This window comes from Mus caroli, unplaced genomic scaffold, assembly GCF_978045245.1.
Source record: "Mus caroli unplaced genomic scaffold, Mus_caroli_1 scaffold_8, whole genome shotgun sequence".
Classification (NCBI taxonomy): domain Eukaryota; kingdom Metazoa; phylum Chordata; class Mammalia; order Rodentia; family Muridae; genus Mus; species Mus caroli.
Window position 1 is genome coordinate 120308871 of NW_028227263.1, and position 21482 is coordinate 120330352.

General features: G+C 52.4%; 1 protein-coding gene across 3 annotated transcripts in view; it reads left to right on the forward strand.

The window, feature by feature from the left end:
* The first annotated feature begins 1587 nt into the window (after window positions 1–1587).
* The window catches only part of Pou2f2 (POU class 2 homeobox 2), an 88411-nt gene continuing 68516 nt past the window's right edge, over window positions 1588–21482 (forward strand). For all 3 annotated transcript variants that reach the window (XM_085840964.1, XM_085840968.1, XM_085840965.1), the window contains exon 1: window positions 1588–1791. The gene's annotated coding sequence lies outside the window, so the exon portion shown is untranslated. The remainder of the gene's footprint in view (window positions 1792–21482) is intronic.

Genomic DNA, 21482 nt, shown 5'->3' on the forward strand with positions numbered 1-21482 from the left:
CTCCATCTCCCCACGCCCTTGTGCTCTCCCCCTTCCAGTGTCCCCCCGCTTGTCACACCCCTAGGTTTTGCTGTCATCCCAGCCCATCCTTTCCCTTCCAGTTTTCTCTGGGCTCTGCCTCTGTTACATCTCCCCCTCCCCCATCGTCCAGGTCTATGCTTTGGACTTTGCGTCTCTCGCCGTCTCTGCCTCATCTCTCATTACACATCACTGTTCATCAGAGAGCCCCTTCCAGTGTCGGCCTCCACCTGACACTCCGTGCTGTCTCATTAGGCTTCTCCTTTCTGGAGTGCCCAGGTCGGTGTTTCTCAGCGTCGGCCCCGTCAGTCTTTGGACCTGTTTTGCCGCTGTCTCTAGCACTGACCTTACTTTCTGTGTCTTCCCCTCCATGGCTCTCCGTGTGTGTTTTCATCTCGTGCATAGTTCTTGGCTTCTCTGCCCGATGCCCCCACCCCCACCCCCAGTCCCCAATCTTAACTTGCCCTCGTCTGGCTTTCACTTTTTTATACTCTGTGCCATTTTCTGTGTCTCTGGATCTTCTGGTCTCTGTTGGGGTCCCTCTGGTGTTGCTCGTTCTTCTTGCCTTCCTTGGCTCCCCATCTCTTATTCCCCAGGTCTAATCTCTGGTCTGTTCGACTTCCCGTCTCTGGAGTCCTCTGCCTCTATCTCCCCTCTCTTGTTGGCCTCTCTCCCGCATCTCTCAGTCTTTATCTCTTTTCGGGTCTCTCCCTCCTGCTCAGTCTGTCTTTTTCTGTCTCTGTGGGGCTCCGTTTCAGCGCTGACTTCCTGTCTCTCATCTCTCCCTTGCACGGACCTCTTTGCTTATCTCTTTGTCTCTGGGTGTCTCTGTGGTTCTTAGTGCTTCTCTCTATCTTTGTGCCCCGTTTGCTCCCCACTCCTCCATTCCTGGGTCTGTTTGTTTCTGTACACCTCTGGACCTCTCTCTGCTTCTGGATTTCTCTGCCTCTTGCACTACCCTCTCTCTTCTTTTTCTCTTTCTCTTTGTCTCTGAGTGTCTCTGCACCTCAGGCTTTAGGGCCTCTTCTTGCTTTTGAGTCTCTCTCTGCTGAGTCTCCACTCTCTCTCTTCGCCTTCCTCTCTTTCCGCTGCATCGAATTTGTTTTTCGGTGTCTCTGTGTCTCTGTCTTTGAGCATTATCTCTGTTTCTGTCTCTCTATGTCTCTGGGCCTGAGCGTCTCCCTCTCTGTGTCTTTGAGTAAGTTTCTTTCTGTTCACAACCTCTCTTCCTTTCCCTATGTCTCTGTATCTCTCCATATCCCTGATATCTCTGTGTGTCTCTGTGTATCTCTGTGTGTCAGGACTTCCCCTTGTGTCAGTGTTCCCTTCTGCTTCTCTCTCCTCTACCATGTCCGTGTCTCTGTCTCAGCGTATCTCTGCATATCTCTGAGTCTCTCTGTCTCTGCGTCTCTGTGTCTCTATGGGTCTCGGGCCTCTCCCTGCCTCCGTGTCCCCTGCGCTCCCCGCCCTCTCCCTCTCCCTCTCTCCCCCCCTCGCTCTCCGGCTCGCGCTCTCTCTCTGAGCATCCTTGGGCCCGGGGTTGCCATGGGGACAAGGTGGGAGCCGGGGATGGCGCGCGCCTGGGCTCGCGCCGGCAGCTCAGGCGAGGAGCAGCGGCCAGAGCAGCGCCAGCAGCAGGCAGCGAGCGGGCGCGGGAGCGGGAGCGGGAGCGGGGGTAGCGTTGGCGGCGGCGGCTCCTCCTCGGCCATCCCCTCGGAGCCGTGCAGCTGACGCGCATGGCGAAGACAGCGGCGCCTACCGATGGGAGCAGCGGTAAGGCAAGGCGGCGCGGCGCAGCCGGGCGGGCGGCGGGCAGCCTCCTCCTCTCCCCAGCTCGCCTGCGCGCCCGCCCGCCCGCCCTCCCTTCCTCCCTCTCCCCTCGCAGCCCCTGCCCGCCCGCCCGCGCCGCGCTCGCCCTTCCATTTAAAAATCTTTAAAACTTTGCATATTAATATCTGCGCTTTGCATAATCTGACCCGCGCTTTATTGATTGCAAGAAGCTTAATGCAGCCGGCTCGGCCTATTGCAGAGAGCTCTCCGGGCGGGAGCCGGGCGGGCGCCGCTCGCTCTGCACCGCTCTCCGGCTGCCCGCGCTGCTGCGGCCCCGGCCCTCTCGCTTCCTCCCGGCGCTCGCACCCAGGCTTTGCCCCCTGGCTGGGTATTTTTATTATTTGGGGGCGAGAGTGGTGTGGGGGATAGGCTTGCTGTTGGAGGCAGTGAAGGAACCAAAGGAGAGACGGAGGGGGGTTGGGATGGGAAAAATGGGGATCGAGAGGTTGAAGAGGGGAAAAAAAAGGAGAGGAGGCAAAAAGGATGGTGAAAGAAGAGGCGTGAAGGGGGAAGCGGGAGAGAGAGAAGGCAGCCGGCGGAGTACGGAGCTGAAAGGACGGAAGAGCGAGAGCCGAGACAGAGAAGAAAAAGGAGGGAGGCGGGGAGCGCAGACTAGAGAAAGAGCCGGAGACAGCCCCGGAGCTGGCGAAAGAGGCAGGCGGCGGGCGCTTCATCGTCGCCGTCCCCCAGGCCAAAAAATAAAGAAAAAGGGAAAAAGGGGGGGGGGGAGGAAACCACACCAATAAAAAGGTGTTGAAAACAAAACACATCGCATCTGGGGCCACCGAACACAAAAAGGAGTGAGCTCGGAGACGCGAGGCAAGGTGGCATCCGCTCCTGGCTGGTCGCGGCGCTTCGGAGAAGCTCCCGGGGCTGGGTGGGACATCCTATTTTAACCTTGCATTTGAGGTTGGGGTAACCGTGAAGAAAATGAGGAGAGAGGGTTCAGGGCTGGTGGCGGTATCGCCTGCTTTTTTTTTTTTTCCCTTTCCTCTCCCCCCTCCTTCCTGGGGGTGTGGGGGCCGGTTTAGTGTGGCGATGGTTGGTGATGCTGTCTGAAGCTCCGAAGCAAGCAGGGTGCATGGGGGGGAGAGGTAAGGGGACTGGGAACAAGAAAAGGCTTGGGGGTGGGAATGGGGGCTTGAGAGAAAGGAACGGGGTGCCTTGGCCGGCCGGCAGGAAGGGTAGGGAACGGGAAGTGGAAGCAGCCGGGGATGGGACGCGGAGAAGAGAGGCGGTGTTTCTCAGGCGTGAAGAGATGTGGAAAGCGGAGCCCAGGGGCCCCAGAGTGATGTTAAGGAGCCGCAGCGCACCCCTCAGCTCTCTGGGCCAAGTCTGTAACTTGGGGAACCCCGTTGGCGTCTCTTGTTCTCTTCTCCTTTCTTCCCCTGTTGTCATTTCACGCTCTTTTCTCTCTTTATGTCTTCTCTTTTCCCCCCCAGTTTTTTCTCTTCCTCTTCTCACTGACAGATTCCCCCCCCCCAGGTTGTCTTCTTTTCTCTTTCCATTCGTTCTACCAGCTTCTCTCCCCCCTTTATTTCACTCTCTCCCCTCTCACTCATTTCCCTTATCCCCTCCCCTCCCCCCCCTCAGTTTCATTTACCCAACACTTTTGCAGCCTCAGGATTGAACAGGGTGTCAGGGAGAGGGCCCCCAGGCAAAGGCAAGGACCCTCTAACTTCCCACCAGACTCTAACCTCTGTGACCAAATCCCACAGATCTCCATGCTGATCTTTCCAGCCGTGGGGGTCTTGGGTCTGTCCCGGGGTCTTGGGACCACCTCTTATTTCTTTCTGGCCTCTGGAAAAGTCTTGCTGAAGCCTACCTGGGTTGTGTGATGGGGGAAGACCCAAAGTGAGGGCTTATGACTGTGGTCTCAGCCCCATTGAGAGAGAAGGGTGTGGACAGAGAAGAAAATAACAGAGGAGGGATGGGGAAGGACTGGGGTGTGAGGGTATCTATCCAAGAGGGCCCTTAGAGCTTTAGCATCTCAGGTGAGAGATCCCAAGAGAAAGGCTATGGCTTGCTGACCACTCCCCACTTTCTCCCTCCACGGTTGGGTCTAGGACACTAGAACCAGTAAGTCTTATATTTGGAGAAATTTCAATGAGCTTCTTAACTTCACAGTTGTAGATGGACTCTTGCCATCCTAGCAGACCACAGCGTGTAAGGGGAGAGTGAGGAGCCATTGCATGGAGGGGGCGGCTCAGTGTGTACAGAATCAGGTCGTGGCTGCAGCATGCGTGTATACAAGGCCTTCGTGGTAAGGAAGAGATGTTTCAGTAGGGCTCTAGAGCCTGAGAAGAGAGAATCTGAAAGTGAAGACATATATTTGTAGTGGGGGTCAAGTGCCTAATATCCCCATTGTGGGTGATCCACATACAAGAGGAGTCTGACATGTATTCAGACCCATCTCTTTCCACCTTATGGTTTTTTTTTTTTTTTTTTTTTTTTTTTGTGCCATGCGGGAGGCCCTCTCTGGCTCCTGTATGGAAGTGTCCATGGGTGTGCAAGGCCATGTTTTAAGTCTGGCGTCAGCGGCGGACATGAGACTCTTGTGCTCGGAGGAAAGCTCCGGTGTGCGGTTACTGGACATGTCGTGTGCACGTTACAGTCACCTATGTGAAAGTGTCCTTTCTGCACAGGGCTTTAATTACGATTGTTATTGTCATTGTTGGGAGTGCCAGTGTGTCCTGGATAAGAGGGTGGACTGGTTTAGGTGGAGTATGGGGACAGGTGCCTTGCTTGCTCACTGAGGGCCTGGGGAGGGGGGGGGGCTTTGACAGCATGTTTGCACAGCAGGCTTGAAACTGGGTCCAAGAAAACAAAACAAGAAAATACCTACCCTCCCACAGTCGGGCCCCCACCCCATAGTAACAAAGTATCCTCTTGTATGCGGACTGTGAAGCCGTGGCCTGCAGAGAAGGAAATGGATCAGGGCCTCAGACAGTAGCTCTAGCTGAACCAGATTCAGTCTTCTTCCTGATTTGTAGGTAATGCTGGGCAGAAGCCCAGCCAAGCACTTTGGAGACATCTAGACCCCCCCATCTTCCTGGTGCTGTTGACTGCCCCCCTGGAAGGCTGCTGTGCCGTCATTGCGGACATTGGGAACCTCACTGTATGGTAGTGTCTATAGGAAAGTAGAGTGGTCAATGGTACTGTCATGGGAAGGACTCAGTCACACTGTGTGTGCTTTTGTGTCTATTTATGGACACACTTGTACCTAGGCTGTGCACCCATATCCTGTGTTGTTAGCTACATATCCTAGACGTTGTTGTCGTTGGTCAGATTTTTTTTTTCAGTGGCCATTCCGGGCCACCTCCCACCTGGTTCACAGACACTCTTCTCCCTTCTTACGTTCAGGGGCTATGGTGGCAAAACCATGAAAATCGTGAAAATAACAACTACTGGGCAGAGCTTTTTGTAGCCCTGGTGCACAATGACGATGGGGAGGACCCATTGGAGGCTAGTGACAGATGTACACGCCAAGAGCTGGCCAGATGTTGATAGGTGCCAGGGAGCAGTTCTCTTCTCCAGCATGTGCTGGTTATTTTCCAGGATTTATCAGGATAGAACTGGTTGAGAAACCTGGGTATGGAGAATCCTTAGAAGGAAGGATGGACGTGTGGGGCTCCCTTGTGCCGCTGTTCCTCTAAATATGTCCCTTATTGTTTCCCTCGTTTCTTCTCCACATATTGTTATTATTAACAACAATGGGTCCCTCACATCCCAAGCTCTCACAGGAGTCCCGACAGTAATCTCTTTTACAGATGAAGTCTCCGACACTCACATTATTAGCTTAGTCCATAAGCCCCCCTCCCCCGAGCTTGGCCAGAGTCAAGGGTTTTGGGCTCCTGGTGGTGGGCTTTGTTTGTAGGAATCCACACTCCCGGTCCTCCTCAGCGGTCCTCCTAGGCTGTCCCACCACCTTTCTGGACTGTGTCCCCAACTCCTCCCTGCCCCAAGAGACCACAGACCTGTCTCCAAGGTCTGTGGTCTCTTGGGGCAGGACCTGTCAGGTGGATGGATGCCTTACGTGACTCTGTGAGGGCTTCGAAGACCCGAGTCTTGCTTTCCATCATGAGCAGAGAGCTGGGAAATGAGTGGGTTGAACCTGCGTGGTCCAGATGGCTTAGGTTGGGCCTATTCAAAGACAGCTGTATGGAGGAGTTCCTGGGTCCTCTTGTCCTGGCTGATAAGCCCAGGACCACTTTTTCAGGAGCGTGTGGTGGTACTAGGAAGCAAGCATGCCTTTCTTCATTCGCAGTCTCCCCATCGCAGTCTCCCCATCGTCACTAGATCCTTGAAGCAGGTAGTTTCCCCAGCTCTGACACGCTCAGAAGGAGGCTGGAGGTACCCACCTCCCCTCTCCCCATACAAAAGCCTTGCATTCAATAGGTATTTGTGGCCATTGCAAAAATTGGTATGTGAATGAAGTCCAGTGAGTCCCCCAAGGTAATTAGGATAGTAACATAATTACTCTTGACCTGAAAATAATGGTATTGGTTAGGTACCAACTACTGACTATCTTGGGCCTGGACCCAAACAGAACCAATCCTGGCCCTACACTAACTTCCAGCCCCGTGCCTGGCTGTGAGCACAAAAAAGAAAGGAGACTGGGAGTTAAAGGGATGCTTAAGGAGCCGGAGTGGGAAGGCAGCAAGATGGCCAAGGGAGGTGGGGAGGAAGCAGCCCGCAGTGGAGCCAGGTTGTGGGACCTGAATTTGGTCTCCTATGGCAAAACCTCTTCTGTGGCGGCTTAGAAGTGGGATAATCATTGTGAGTAATACACACACATACACACACACACACACACACACAGCTCATGACAGTGTTTCTTGGACACTCAGGAACTGTCACGTATGAACATGAGTTTGCTCATGTGTGCACCAACAGCTACAGAATGTCCCTTCTAGAAATGAAGAGAGAGAGAGAGTGTGTGTGTGTGTGTGTGTGTGGCGGGGGCGTGGGGAGAACATGTTAGCCTTTACCCCAGCATCCTTTAACAAGTTGGGCTGTGGCCCACACATGCAAGAGCGTCAGCGTAGGCCAGGGACCCTCCCCCACCCTGGGTGTGGACTCATGTGGCATTCATGGACTTAATCCGCCGCAGTGAGGCCAGGGAGGCGGCATCTGTCACTTTCACAGACGCAGGCCACAGAGTCTGAGAGACACACTCCACTTGTCCACAGCCTCTCAAGAAGCCGGCATCTGTACTGCACTGCCCCTCCACGCCTAAGACAGAGAGCCCCCCCCACAGTCCCTACATCACATGCAGACAGATGTACCAAACCACTCCTGCAACCAAAGCACTCATGCGTGCGTCTGTGCACACACACATGCAGATGCATGCATGCACACGTGGAGTATTGCTACTGCCATTATTCCTATATGCAAAACCATACAGTCATGCACCCTTTGACTTTTAACTATAACTGCTGACATCTTAACCTCTCTCTCTCTCTCTCTTTCTCTCTCTCTCTCTCTCTCACACACACACACACACACACACACACACACACACACACACACACACACTCACACTCCTTTTGACTTAAAACACAGCGGTAGCCATCCCACCAACCATACACACAGACCTCGAAGCTGCCTCACACACGCATACACTCACATACACAAGAACCACTGTGGCTAGCGGTCACTGAAGGATGACAGGCTGAGCTGTGTGCTGAGGAGGGTGATCGCCCCGAGGCATGGGCCGAGGGTCACACAACAGGGTACATCGGATTCCCTTGAGGAAAGAGTCAGGCAGACCCCGAAAGGGCTCCGATGGTCCGGATGGTTCTGCCAGGTAAGAGAGAGTCAACAAATACAGGCCAGAAGCAGGAACCAGCTAATGGCCGAGGCTGCTGATGGCCGAGATGGCTGGTCAGCGAGGAGGGGAGGCTGTACAATTGATGTGACTCAGAGCTGGACAAATGATGGCGCATTTGGCTGAAGCATGTGTGTGTGTGTGTGTGTGTGTGTGTGTGTGTGTGGTGCATAGACCAGAGACCAGGCAGCCTTTCTCACCTCTGTGGTGAAAGGGCCAGACAGGCTCTGGTGCCGCAGGGTGGGTTTCTGACCTGGCTCCCCCATGCATGCTGCATCCTGCCAGGCGTAGGTATCTTGAGGTCTTTGTATGTTTGAGGGTGCTTGCTCATGTACATGGGTGTTCACACACTTACCTGCAGTTGCTGTGTGTGTCTACCTCCGCAGAACTTTGTGTCTTGGGCACCCTTGGTGTGCATCCTTGCATGTATGCATAGCCCAATCACAAAGTGCTCAGAGGAACATTTTAGGTCGAAACCGGGCCACCTTTGTGTCTCCCTGTGTGTATTGAGTGTACAGGGACGATTCTCACTGTATACTGTGTGTGCTTATGTAGATGTTTATGTATAGCATATACATTTCCATATATTGCATTGGTGTGAAGGTTAGGGTTGGGAGAAAGAATGAGTCTGGCTCCATACCCTCAACTCTCCATGCATTTGGTGGTCCACGAGGCCGGCTTTGTGCATCCGTTTGTCCCTGTCTCTGGATAGCGGGAGGTGGTGGTGGGGCTTATATGCTTTCCTGCTTTAGAGTTTGAATATCTGTGTCCACAACTATCTCCCTCTGGGTATGGCCATGGGTGGGGTGAGGCAGACTAGAATGAAGGGGACATCTCCCTGAATCTCCTCATCCCTCTGGAGGGAGGTCAATACAAGCCATACTGGGCTCTCGGCTGGGATCCAGTAGCCCAGCACAGTGCAGACCACTCCCCCCTCCCCCCCACCCCCATGACCTTTGAGCACAGCAGTCCCAAATACATATTTATCAGAGGGGCTGTGGGGACCTGCCCCTCCCCCACAACTCCCCTCAGGGCCCAGCCTGCCTGGCTGCGGAGAAATTAACCTTGTGACATGGGAGCTTGCTGACACCGGGGCCCCCTCCTCATCCACACAGGGCATATGATCGTGGGTGTGTGTGAGCAAGATAGAGAGGAGGCACTTTATCCAGACGGCAGGCAGCAGCTGGAGGAAGAAAGGCACACAGGTTATACATGCCTGTAAAACACGAACACACACACACACACACATTCTTAAGTCTTGAATGCATGCGCAGACACACATGCAGATGTAGGCTTGGGTTCTGAAATAGAGACACCCAGATTCTAGACCATACGGCAGGCTTAGAGATGTAGTCCAGTCGATGGAGTGCTTGCTTAACTGCACAGGGCCCTGGGTTTGATCCCTAGCATCTCATAAAACAGGCTCAGTGGCTCACACCTATAATCCCAGCACCCAGGAGGTAAAGGTACAAGGATCAGGAGTTCAAGGTCACCCTTGGCTACCTAGAGAGTTCAAGGTCAGTTGAAAGACCACATCTTAAAAAAAGAAAAGAAGATGGAACACCAGCTCGTGCAGCAAACCCATGTAGCTACGGGCCCTGACCCAGGTTACCGGTGCTTTGCGTCAGAGAGGTTCTGAGAAAATGAGTAACTCGTAAGCCGGGCTTGTAAGTCCTAAGGCAGCCAATCCACACAGACGACATCTGCGTATGTGTCTGCAGAGATGCTGAAACGGACATACAGGATTTGGAAACGAGGGTAACCCTCTGTACAAGGCTATGACAAGCCAGATGTCCACGCAGGCAAGCAGGACAAGATTAATACCAAAATACCAGGGTGCTTCTCGTGCGGAGGGCTTTTCCCACGGAGACTATAAAAGGCAAATACTAGAACCCCGCGAAGTGCCAGCCCATGTGCCTGTGAGTGCACACCGCTTAGTTCAGGAGCCATGGGGAAGGCACCTGTGGTGACCAAACCGGACACACCGAGCTACAGTACACAAACATTGTCCACTGTCACCTGGCTCTCGTTCCATCCCAGTGAAATGAATCCGGGTCGATGCTTAAGTCTGAAAACCTTTCTGGTGTTCATTTGCTTGTTGCACACATGCTGAGTGCCTGCCTGTGCCAGGCCTCATCCTACATCCTGGGGAAATGAACCAGCAGTTTACAGAGCACACTTTTTCCTCAGGCCCGTTCCTCCCAGAACTGGAGTAGATAGGGAGCTATAAACCGTGATGGCTTCTAGAGGGGAAGAGGAACGGAAGCTTCGGGATTGGGGTGCGGGGGACCTTATGGAAGCAGGTCATGTGTAACACCTTGGAACAGTGGCTCTCAACCTTCCTAGGGCTGCAACCCTTTAATACAGTTCCTCATGTTGTGGTGACTCCCCAACCATAAAATTATTTTTGCTGCTACTTCTTAACTGTAATTCTGCTACTGTTATGAACTATAACGTAAATATTGGTGTTCTCGGTTGGTCTTAGGCGAGCCCTATGGAAGAAAAACATTTGACCTCAGAGGGGTCACCACCCACAGGTTGAGAACCACTGTGTTGGAAGAAAGGCTGGCTGTTCAAGCCAAAAGTTGTGGGTTCCCCCCTCACCCTCAAGTCCTCAAAGCCACAGAGGCACAAATAACTTAGGGTTCAGAAGTGACTCCCTCCCTCAGTGTGACACATCTGTCCCTAGGAGACTCTTCTGGGTATGTCTCTAGGTGGATCTTGGGGTCCCTCAGCTGTGGTCCAGGTCTGATAACTGTAACCAGATACCCAAAACACAAGAGGCACCATGGAAGGACTATAGGAGGCCTCATCTGGGAGGCACTGTGGGGACAGGTGGGTAGCTATAGGTGTATGGGGACAGGTGGGAAGGTACAGGTGTGTGGGGACAGGTGGGTAGCTATAGGTGTATGGGGACAGGTGGGAAGGTACAGGTGTGTGGGGACAGGTGGGAAGGTACAGGTGTGTGGGGACAGGTGGGAAGGTACAGGTGTGTGGGGACAGGTGGGAAGGTACAGGTGTGTGGGGACAGGTGGGAAGGTACAGGTGTGTGGGGACAGGTGGGAAGGTACAGGTGTGTGGGGACAGGTGGGAAGGTACAGGTGTGTGGGAACAGGTGGGAAGGTACAGGTGTGTGGGGACAAGTGAGTAACTACAGTTGAGGGGGAGCAGACAAGTGTGGAATGTTTCATTCACATGAGAATGCAGGAGACTTCACACAACCATAAAGGGATTCAGCCCTGCTGGCGTGTTTGGCACCTGCAGAAGGTCCAGGGACTAAGCCTAGCGGGGCTGGCTCAGAGCCTGGTGGGGAAGAAGGGTTGGATCCATGCCTCCCTGTTGTCCCCATCTGTGCAGGGAGCCCCGGTGAAGACCTTTCCTGGTGGTGTTCATTTCTTTCCTTGTTCCTGGCCACAACTCTTGGCCACAAGCTGGAATTGAACTAGTGACAATTGCCCTCAAATGGAGACTTGCCAGGGGCTGGGGGTGGAGTTTGGATCCTCTCTAGCAATGATTGCTACTTCATAGTTTCTTGAGGCCCCTGGTAGTCAGGCCTGAGATAAGTCAGCCCCCTTCCTGTTTCAGAGGGGATTCCTGGCATGGGAAGGAAAATGATAAAGCCCTACTAGGAAATTTGGAAGTTTATCGAAGGTTTGGGGGACTGATTCTTGGAGCTGTGTGGATCAGACACCCTGTCGTCTATGTGGGAAAGAGACAAGGACCCCAGCTTTGAGGGCAAAGGAGTGCCACCGTTAGAGGGGGCTGCTGTCTACTCACACAGAGAAAAGCCGGTGAGGGCGGGGGTGGGGGTGGATGGCTCAGTTGGGAAAGTATTGGTTGTGTAATGTTAAGTATGAGTATCTGAGCTCAGATCCTGAGCACCCACATAAGAAGCTGGGTCTGGGGGTACACGCGTATGGTCTCGGGCTGGAGAGACAGAGACAGGTGGACCCCTGGAACTTTTCTAGTTGAATTGGTGATCTCCAAATTCTGTCTCAAAATATAAGGCAAAAGGGGCCAGCAAGATGATTTAATAGGTAAAAGCACTCGCCATGCAAGCCTGCCTACCTGTGCTCAGCTCCCGGAGCCCACAGAGAACTCAATTTCAGGAGGTTGTCCTCTGGTGTCCACATGCTTGCCGCTGTGATCTGTGTGTCCACAATCACACACACATCACACTCCTGCCCAAGATAATCATAAAGACACAATAATAAGATGGTGAGAGATCGAGGAAGCTAGCAGACCTCAGCTTCTGGCCCCGACATGTGCACACACACTTGTACATATGTGCTCGCGCACGGAAACCTACTCAGAACATGCCTATCCACACAACAGCAGCAACACAGAAGAGGAGGAAAGGAAAGCCAGGCATTGTGGGACATGATTGTAACATCAATAACAAAAATGTAGCCACCAGAGGATCAAGAGTTGAAGGCTAGCCTAGGCTACGTGGGACCCCTCTCCCATACGAAAGCCCTACACGAGCTGGTGCCTGTCTACCTGTTTGAATTTTACTCCTTTTACGTTAGCTCCCAAAGACCGAGCCACTTACTTCCTTGTCACTCTTTAAACTCAGGGCCTTTGCAGTTGTGAACATCATCAGGAAAGCCCTCACCTCCTCAGCTCATTTGGGCAGCTGTTCAGATGACACCATCACTGGCCATTCGATCTAAGATGTTATTCATAACGCACCCCACCCGCCTCGTTTCCTTCTGCAGTCCTCGTCTGTATTTTCTTTCTGCCATATCTCTTCTTCCTCTAGAAATTCATAGGGCAAGGTCTTGTCTTGCTCACAGCCACATCTCAGCACCCAACATGGCACACACAACAATCACGCAGTGTTGTGTGCCCAACAGGAGTGAGGGAGCTTACTTTCTGGGGGATCACTGTCGATACGCTGTGAGGGACACAGGCAAACCGGTCGTGTCCTGTCTGCTGGAGACTCAAAGCAGCTTTGGTTTGACATGGTGTCTCATGTAGCCCAGGCTTGCTTCAAACTAGGTAGCCAAGGATTGACTCTGAATACCTGATCCTCCTGCCTGGACCTCCTGTGTAGCGGCACTCCAAGTGTATGCCACCACACTCATTTTGTGGGGTGCTAGGGATCAAACCCAGGACCCTGTGCATGCTAGGCCGACACTGTGCCATCTGGGCTACATCCTTAGACCTGCCCTCTGGTCCTCTTGCTTTTACCCTCCTCAGTGCTGGGATTAAAGCATTGAGTAGAAGTGGTTCCAGGGATACAGTTCAGAGCTTCATGTATGTTAAGCAAGCATTCCACAGAGCTGCCACCCTGGCCCTGTTTGCTTTTGTTTGTTCTGAGACAGGGTCTCATGTAAACCAGTTTGGCCCCAAACGACGTTGCTAAGGATGACCTTGAACTCCCGATCCTTGTGCCCCTCGGTGCTGAGATTCTAGGTGTCTGCTTAACAAGCTTGGCTTTGTGTCTTAGCTGTGGGACCATAGGTAGGTAAGATAAGGAGCCTCCTCATGGAGAAGACAGGGCCTCCGCATGGGGTGGGAGAGCAGGTGCAATTTGGGGCTGACACTGACAGCAACTGTTATGCATTGTCTACCAGGGGCTAAGCTTTAGTCTGGGTGCTTTGAATTTTTTTTGTTGTTTTGTTTCTCTGTGTAGCTCTGGCTATACTGGAACTTGCTCTGTAGACCAGGCTGAACTCGAACTCAGAAATCCGCCTGCCTCTGCCTCCCGAGTGCTGGGCTTAAAGACATGTGCCACTGCCACTGGCCATGAGTGCTTTGAACTTAAGAAAAAAATTAGAATTATTTATTTTCATTATATATATATATTTTTAATCTTTTTTTTGCCTGCGTGTGTATCTGTGCACCAAGTATGCCAGGGGCCCTTAGAAGCCAGAGGAAGTCGTTGGACCCCCTGGAACCAGAGTTACACATGCTTTTGAGCTATTATGTAGAGCTGGGAATTGAACCTGGGTCTTCTGGAAGAGCATCTGGTACTCTAACCCTAACCCTCTCCAGCCCCTGAACTTTCTAGTATTCATTTTTGTTGTTCTTTCAAAAGGAAAAGGAAGGGATGGATGCAAGCACGGACAGATGCTGACTCCCTAGAGAGTCAGACTTAGTGCTGGCCCTGTGCATTGCAAAGGCGAGCACACACACACACACACACACACACACACACACACACACACACGGGCACCTGAAATAGCAAAGAAGTTAGACCCAGAATCGGGGATGGACGACACTTTTCAGCAGAAGACCACAGGGTGACTTTAGGGACCATTGAGACAGCAATTCTGAGACAGGAGAGCAGATTCAGTCATCTGAGTCTCCTTCTTATCAATACCGGAACGTTCCTTATTTTTTATTTACATCTGGATTGCAGACACTGGGACATCTGGCTTAGAAGTAGAATCAGGAAGTGATTATTGAATCAATGAATGAACAAATGAACGAACACAGGAGCATATTTTAGCCAGGTATCTCTCATTTGCTCATCTACTCAGGCTACCAAGGAGCCCCCACAATCTCTCGGCCCACCCAGGACACATGGCAGGTCATCTTTTCTGCAGCACACTCGCTACTCTCTGTGTGTCTATTCCCTGCTGAGTTCCTTCCAAGCAGAGATTACCCGGGCATCTCCTCACAAGAGCATTCTGAGGCAAGAGCTATTCTCCTTATGTTACACCTGAGCGAACTGGCTTCCGAGAGGTGAAGCGACTTGGTCACGGTCGCACAGCGAGGGGGTCGGAGATTTCCGGTTTTTATTTGTTGTGTTTGCTTCAGAATCTCTTGTAACCCAGGTTGGCCTGGAATTCTTTAATTAATTAATTAATTAATTAACCAATTGATTAACTTGTGTGCTGTGTGGGTGTATGTACAAGCATGTAGGTAGAAGGCACAGGAAGATTCCAGGTGCCTTTTTCACTCTCTGCCTTATTCCTTGAAGACAGGGTTTCTCTGAGCCATGTGAGGCACACGCCTTTAATCCCAGCACTCAGGAGTCAGAGGCCAGCCTGGTCTACAGAGAGAATTCCAAAATAGCTAGGGCTACACAGAGAAACCCTGTTTTGTGGGGTGGCAGGAGACAGGGTCTCTTGCTGAAGTAGAAGCCCCAACGTCATGCCCAGTTTCTTATGTGGGTGCTGGGGACTCAAACTCAAGTCTCCACATTCTTCCTCCACTGAACCATCTCCCCCAGCTCATGGCCTCAGCCTTGATGCCTCTGCGTCCAGCTCAAGTGCTGCTGAGGTCAAAGACAGATGCTGCCATGCCATGGGACCAGTTTTAACTCAGGGTCCTGCAGCCACAGAGCACATGTACCTTCCATGGTCTGTGTGGACATTTTCTCTTATAGTTCTGTCCTCCTGGCCTTGGGCTGGCAGGAGCCAGGAGCTCCATTTCTGCTTCCGGCTCTGTAATAAGCAGCTGCATAAACCTGGAGGACTATCTGTAAGCCTTCAGTTTCCTGCTAAGGAAGCCGGACAGAATTGAGGTTGGTCCTATCCTGCCCACTTATTAACAGCCAAAGCCATAGGGTAATCTCAGTGATGTTCAGATTCACCCATGTTCTTTTTTCACTACTTATCCTTGGCTAGCCTGAAATTCTTTGTGTGGACCAGGCTAGCCTCAAACTCACAGAGATCCATTCACCTCTGCCTCCGGAGTGCTGAGATTAAAGGTGTGGAACACTTCTTGAAAGCTCTGGAATCCTGCTGTGTTTGGATAGAAGAACTTGGTTGGTTGGGGTGGGAGCACTTCTTCCCTTGGCCACAGTCCAGCTGATGGAGTGTTCAAACTCTGCTTCTAATAGCTACTTAGCATACTGTGATGCATGTGTGTGGTAGAGAATGGCACAGACTTAGTGGTAAGAAAAAAAATCCCAACTAGGCAGTGGTGGCGCACGCCTTTAACCCCAGCACTTGGGAGGCAGAAGCAGGCAGATTTCTGAGTTCAAGGCCAGCCTGGTCTACAGAGTGAGTTCCAGGACAGCCAGGGATACACAGAGAAACTGTGTCTCGAAAAAAACAAGAAAGAAAGAAAGAAAGAAAGAAAGAAAGAAAGAAAGAAAGAAAGAAAGAAAGAAAGATTGAGAGAGAGAGAGAGAGGGAGGGAGGGAGGGAGGGAGGGAGGGAGGGAGGAAGGAAGGAAGGAAGGAAGAAAGGAAGGAAGAAAGGAAGGAAGAAAGGAAGGAAGAAAGAAAGAAAAATGAGGGTGATGCCACACGGCTATAATTATATGTCTTTGGAGGTGGAGATAGGAAGATGAAGAATTCAAACTCAAGCAGCAAATTTGGAAGTATAGCTCAGTGGTAGAGCCCCTGCCTAGAACTCCCCAGTGAGGGCCTGGGGGCGTGGCTCAGTGGTAGAGCCCCTGCCTAGAATCCCCCAGTGAGGGGCTGGGGGCGTGGCTCAGTGGTAGAGCCCCTGCCTAGAATCCCCCAGTGAGGGGCTGGGGGTGTGTCTCAGTGGTAGAGCCCCTGCCTAGAATCCCCAGTGAGGGGCTGGGGGCGTGGCTCAGTGGTAGAGCCTCTGCCTAGAATTCCCCAGTGAGGGGCTGGGGGCGTGGCTCAGTGGTAGAGCCCCTGCCTAGAATCCCCCAGTGAGGGGCTGGGGGCGTGGCTCAGTGGTAGAGCCCCTGCCTAGAATCCCCCAGGGAGGGGCTGGGGGCGTGGCTCAGTGGTAGAGCCCCTGCCTAGAATCTGCCAGTGAGGGGCTGGGGGCGTGGCTCAGTGGTAGAGCCCCTGCCTAGAATCCCCCAGTGAGGGGCTAGGGGTGTGGCTCAGTGGTAGAGCCCCTGCCTAGAATCCCCCAGTGAGGGGCTGGGGGCGTGGCTCAGTGGTAGAGCCCCTGCCTAGAATCCCCCAGTGAGGGGCTGGGGGCGTGGCTCAGTGGTAGAGCCTCTGCCTAGAATCCCCCAGTGAGGGGCTGGGGGTGTGGCTCAGGGATAGAGCCCCTGCCTAGAATCCCCCAGTGAGGGGCTGGGGGTGTGGCTCAGGGATAGAGTACTTGTCTAGGATACATGAAGCCCTTGATTCCATCCCCCATACCAAATCATTAACGCCCCCCTCCCTCTCATTCTCTCTCTTTGCATAGTTTATCCCCAAAACCTACTGGAATGCAAATTCAAGGACCCAAACTCAGGTTCCTGATTCCTGCACCAGACCTTTTCTTTCCCTCCTCCTTCTTTTAGGTGCATCTGTGTTCATAAAAAAAAAGGTGTGGGGGGAGATTATATACTTCATACGTGGATGCATACGTCACATTTCCCCCCAACAAATGGATTATGACTGACAAGCCTGTGCTGGTAAATTTATTTCAGGAATATTCCCCCAGCCCTACAGTGTTCCTTCGTGTGGCTGCTGTGACATCATTTACTGTGTCAACCCCAAGCCAGGAGACATCTGGGTTCTTTCATGGATGTCCCCATTATCATTGTCCCCAGGTGACAGGTGAGGGTACTGAGGCAGGAATGTGCAGTCCTCTCCCAAGTGTGAGCACCGGTGAGGGCATGTAGGGTAGCATGGCTACAGTTCCTGGCTCAACCTCAAGCAGAGAGGAGGGAGCACGGTGAGAGCAAACCCCACCAACTCATCTTCCTAGGGGAGGGGAAGGGGCGTTTGAGAAGACCACCCTGTCCCAGGCCCTGAGACCCAAGCACGCAGGACGACTGAACTCTACCCGTTTCGCTGCCTTGTTCCCTGAGCCCACTCACCGCCTGCTCCATCCTTGCCAGCTTATCAATAGGTTAAGTGGTCAGGTCAGCGATATTGACCATTTGATTAGGACCTTGTCAGTTCAATCCCCAGCTCATCTCATGGGCCTCCTCCCTAGCCCACGTGTTCCCTCTTGCTTTCAGAGCCTGGGAGCAGCTGGCTGTAGGAACGACCACCGCCCTCACATGGAACCCCCACGTTGGGAGCCCCAGTCCTGATGAGCCCCACCTTTGGCTGTCTCTTTAGGTGCCAGCTGCCTGTCCCACCCCTCTGCCTGCTCTCAGCTGTGTGACCTTAGAGAAAGGGCCTTAATCTTTCTGAGCCTCCATGTCTTCAGCTGTGTGTTTGTGGCGAAACTGGGAGTTCAGAGCAATCTGCGACCTCACTTGCAGAACATCTGACACTCCTTGGTGTAGACTGTGTTAGGCAGTACCCACTGCACTGCTAGAGTTACATGTGGTCTTCATGTGTTTGTGCTGCCCTACCCCTCTGTGGAGATGGATAGGGGCAGGCTGTTCTCTGGGGAGACAAGTGACACCCTCATCAAGTCCCAGTGTGCAACCATGTCCTATTCTGGATGATGCTGGGAGCCCCAGGGTAGCCTGACCTCACCTTGCCCTCAGGTAGCTCACCCTATGGCAGGTGGTGGGTAGATGACACCAGGAATGGCCAGGCAGTGTAATACTGACTGGGAGAAAACCTGAGGGGCCTGGGAACCCAAGCCTGACCTTACTTTGTCCTGTGAAATCTGGAATCTGCCTTCTGGGCTGCAGCCTCAGGAAACAAAGTTCGGGTCCTGGCTCTGCCGCTTCCTGTGCCTATTGATGGTCAGCTCTGTCTCTCACGATGGATGCCAGTCATCCAAGAGGGACTTGCCATACTCCGTGCACCAGTGGAGGACGGTGCACTGCCCACTGGGCTCTGCCTGCAGAGAGCTGAGGACAGGTGGGAGTCCTGAGCCTGGAGAGTGGGGTGACAGAGTTGTAGGTGGGCCATCCAGAGTGGCGCTGCCCATGGGCACTGTGTAGGTAAAGGTGGCAGAGGACTGAGAAACACAGGTAGGTCCTGCGAGCTGCCTTGGGGGAAGACCCCAGCCCTAAGGCGCTGTCTGACTGAGGGGGGCTCCTCTGAGACTGGGGATTCCCCTCCCGCCCGCCATCACTTACACCAATATTGACGGTTAATGCCGTGTCGCCACCGTGTTCAACACTCAGCGCGGCTAATTGTTTTGACTGGGAATCGGCAAGGCGATTAAACGCCATCGATTTTGCCCTGCGCGCTGCATCGATTTTTAAATTTCCTATTGATCCCAGCCCTAAATCTCCTTAACCAAGACCTCACCGTGGAGATGACAGCCACTGATTAGCCCTGGGGTGGGGGGGTGCATGAGGTAGGGGAGACAACCCCCAAGGGGGAGCCACCCCGTCCCTTCCTCCCCCCAGGGACCCTCAATTCCCTGCCCCTGAGGGTAGAGACCTAACCAGACTCCTGGGAAGAAAGGAGGGAATGAGGAGCTTGGGGGACCCTCAGCTCCTTTGCCCCCCCTTTTTATCCTGTTTGGGATTTTCTCTGTACAGTCATACCCCCTCCTCTGCTGTCTTTTCTCTCTCCCTATCGCTCTCTTCTCTGTTGCTGTCTTTTCCTCTCTTTTCTTCCTCAAGTCCACGCCTCCCCCAATTTCCCAAATCCTCCTCTGATCTCATGGGCTTCAGTTTCGCATCTGCATGGGCCTGTCTGCCATGGCAGAGAGAAGTTGTCTATAAAAGCCTACATGGCCAGTCTTGCCCTGCTCTTTTGCAGTACCCACCCCTCCCTTCCCTTCATTGGAGTACACTCACAGGTTCACACATGGGTCTGGACTAGCTGGCTTTATGCCTGCTTCTCAAGGCCCTACTTCTCTGTTATTTCTCTTTGTTTTTTAGAGACAAAATTTCACTCTGTAGCCCAGGTTAGCCTAGAGCTCCCTATACACCCCAGGCTGTCTTCAAACTTGAGATCAATAATCCTTTCTCAGACTCCCAAATGCTAGGATTACAGGAATGAGCCACTATGTTCAGATATCCTTAGAATGAGAGAGAGAGAGAGAGAGAGAGAGAGAGAGAGAGAGAGAGAGAGAGAGAGAGAGAGAGAGAGAGAGCGCATATGTTTGGGAATAGGTGCATGTGTGTATGTGTGTATAAGCACATGTGTATGTGTTGTGATGGGTACACTGTCTGTAGGCAGTTCAACAGATTGGAAGGTGTTCTTTCCAGGTGCCTCAGTTATTGTAAACCTCTCCCAAGCAGCTCAACTGGTTTCTGCTTCTTCTAGGCAGTTGGTCTAGTCTTGGAGTCTTCTTTGCAGTTTGGCTTCCCTTTTCTGAGAGGGTCTCTCAGCTTTTATTGCTTACTCTGGTGGGGAGTGGCCTAGTGAATCTGGTTAGTTTCAGGAACTTCCTGAAACTACTTTGAGTTGTTTACCTTTCTGCTTAAGAACCTTCCCAGCAGGACAGAATGCTTCTGTTTCAGAGGGAATTGTTACAAAGTAGCATGTGTTGGGAGGATGGGTGCACACGTATGTGAGTGACTGTATGTTTGTGGAATGGGTACACATGTACGTAGGTGCATGTGGGGGAGGGTGGTTGTGGAGGTCTTGGGTGTCATTCCTTATTAACTGTCCACCTTGTTTTTTTGACACAATTTCTCACTGGGATCTGGGGCCTGCTAACCAGTCTGGGCTGCCTGGCCAGGCAGCTCCAGGATCCTCCAGCCTCTCTACCTCCCCAGCACTGGGGTTCTGAGCACCACACCAATTCTTCATGTGGGCTCTGAGGATGCTCCTGTGGCCAGCACTTACTGATGGATCTATTTCCCCAGCTTCTAACTCCAAGAGCGAGCCTTGCTATGTATTCCAAACTGGGCTTGAACTCATGATCCTCTTACCTTAGGCTCCCAAATGCTAACGTGGGACCTGCCATGCCCAGCTAGCCCCCATCTCTCTCAGCATAGTTCACTGTCTGCTTTGCTTCTCAGTATCTACCTGAAGGAAGCCTCCCAGAAATCCTTCTCCCAGGGATCCCCCGCCCCCATCATGCCCCACAGTCCCCACCCCTTCCCTAAATGCCCACAGCAGACAGAGGCCGGAATGATCTTTCCATGGGTTTGGGCAGCTTTCCCAAGAAGCCTTCATATGCAGGAGGTGTCAGTGGCAGGCAGGGAGACCCAAGTTCTGTAGCTGCATCTGCCTCTCAATGAATTTTGGCTTTAAGTCATGACCCCTGCTGTCTCACCTGCACAGTGGAGATGGCAAGAGCTTCTATCTTCCAGCCTGTTGAACTGAAGAGGCTTAGAAGTCAGTACTCCTTGGGGATGTCTGCCCATCTGGACCACACAGTTCATTCACCTTCTAGATTTGGTTGTCTACTGCTTCCTCAGTCTTCCCTCGGCCTCCACTAGGATGCCCCTGGCACCTTCTGCCTGCCACATGCTACTAGTGACAGCTCCCTTCTCTGTATTCCCAACCTGCTGTTAGTGCCTGGGAGGTAGACAGACATTTTGTCTAATCCATGTCTTGACCCACACACTTGGGTCAGAGGTGCTTTGAAAACCTCAGTGCTTTGCCAAACATAGTGGCACAAGGATGTAATCTCTCCCAGCACCAGTGAGGCTGAGGCAGGAGGATCATGAGTTTGAGGTCAGTGTGGACTGCACAGTGAGTTCCAGGCCAACCTGGGATACAATCAGGGTCCCATCTCTAAGAGAGAAAGGAAGGTATTAGGAAGAGAAGAAGGGAGAGAGGGGAAGAAAGGAACAGAAATAGATGCTGCACTGTCCAAGTCAGAAATACCACAACCGTATATTTTCACGCCCCCAACACTCATAGGTGCTTCAAAATAATCAACCCTCTCAAATTTATTTCTCCACAGATCTTGCCAGCACTGATTTAAGATAGTTTGCTAATTAATTAATTAATTAATTAATCCATCCATCCATTTATGATCTTAGGAAGCACTTCAAATTTGCCAGGTCCTCTGCCAAATGCCACATGAAGTTCCTGTTCTCCCAGGCACTTCCTGAAACAGGAATCCTGGTGGCATGCTGGAATCCTAGTGCTTAGGAGCCTGGAGCA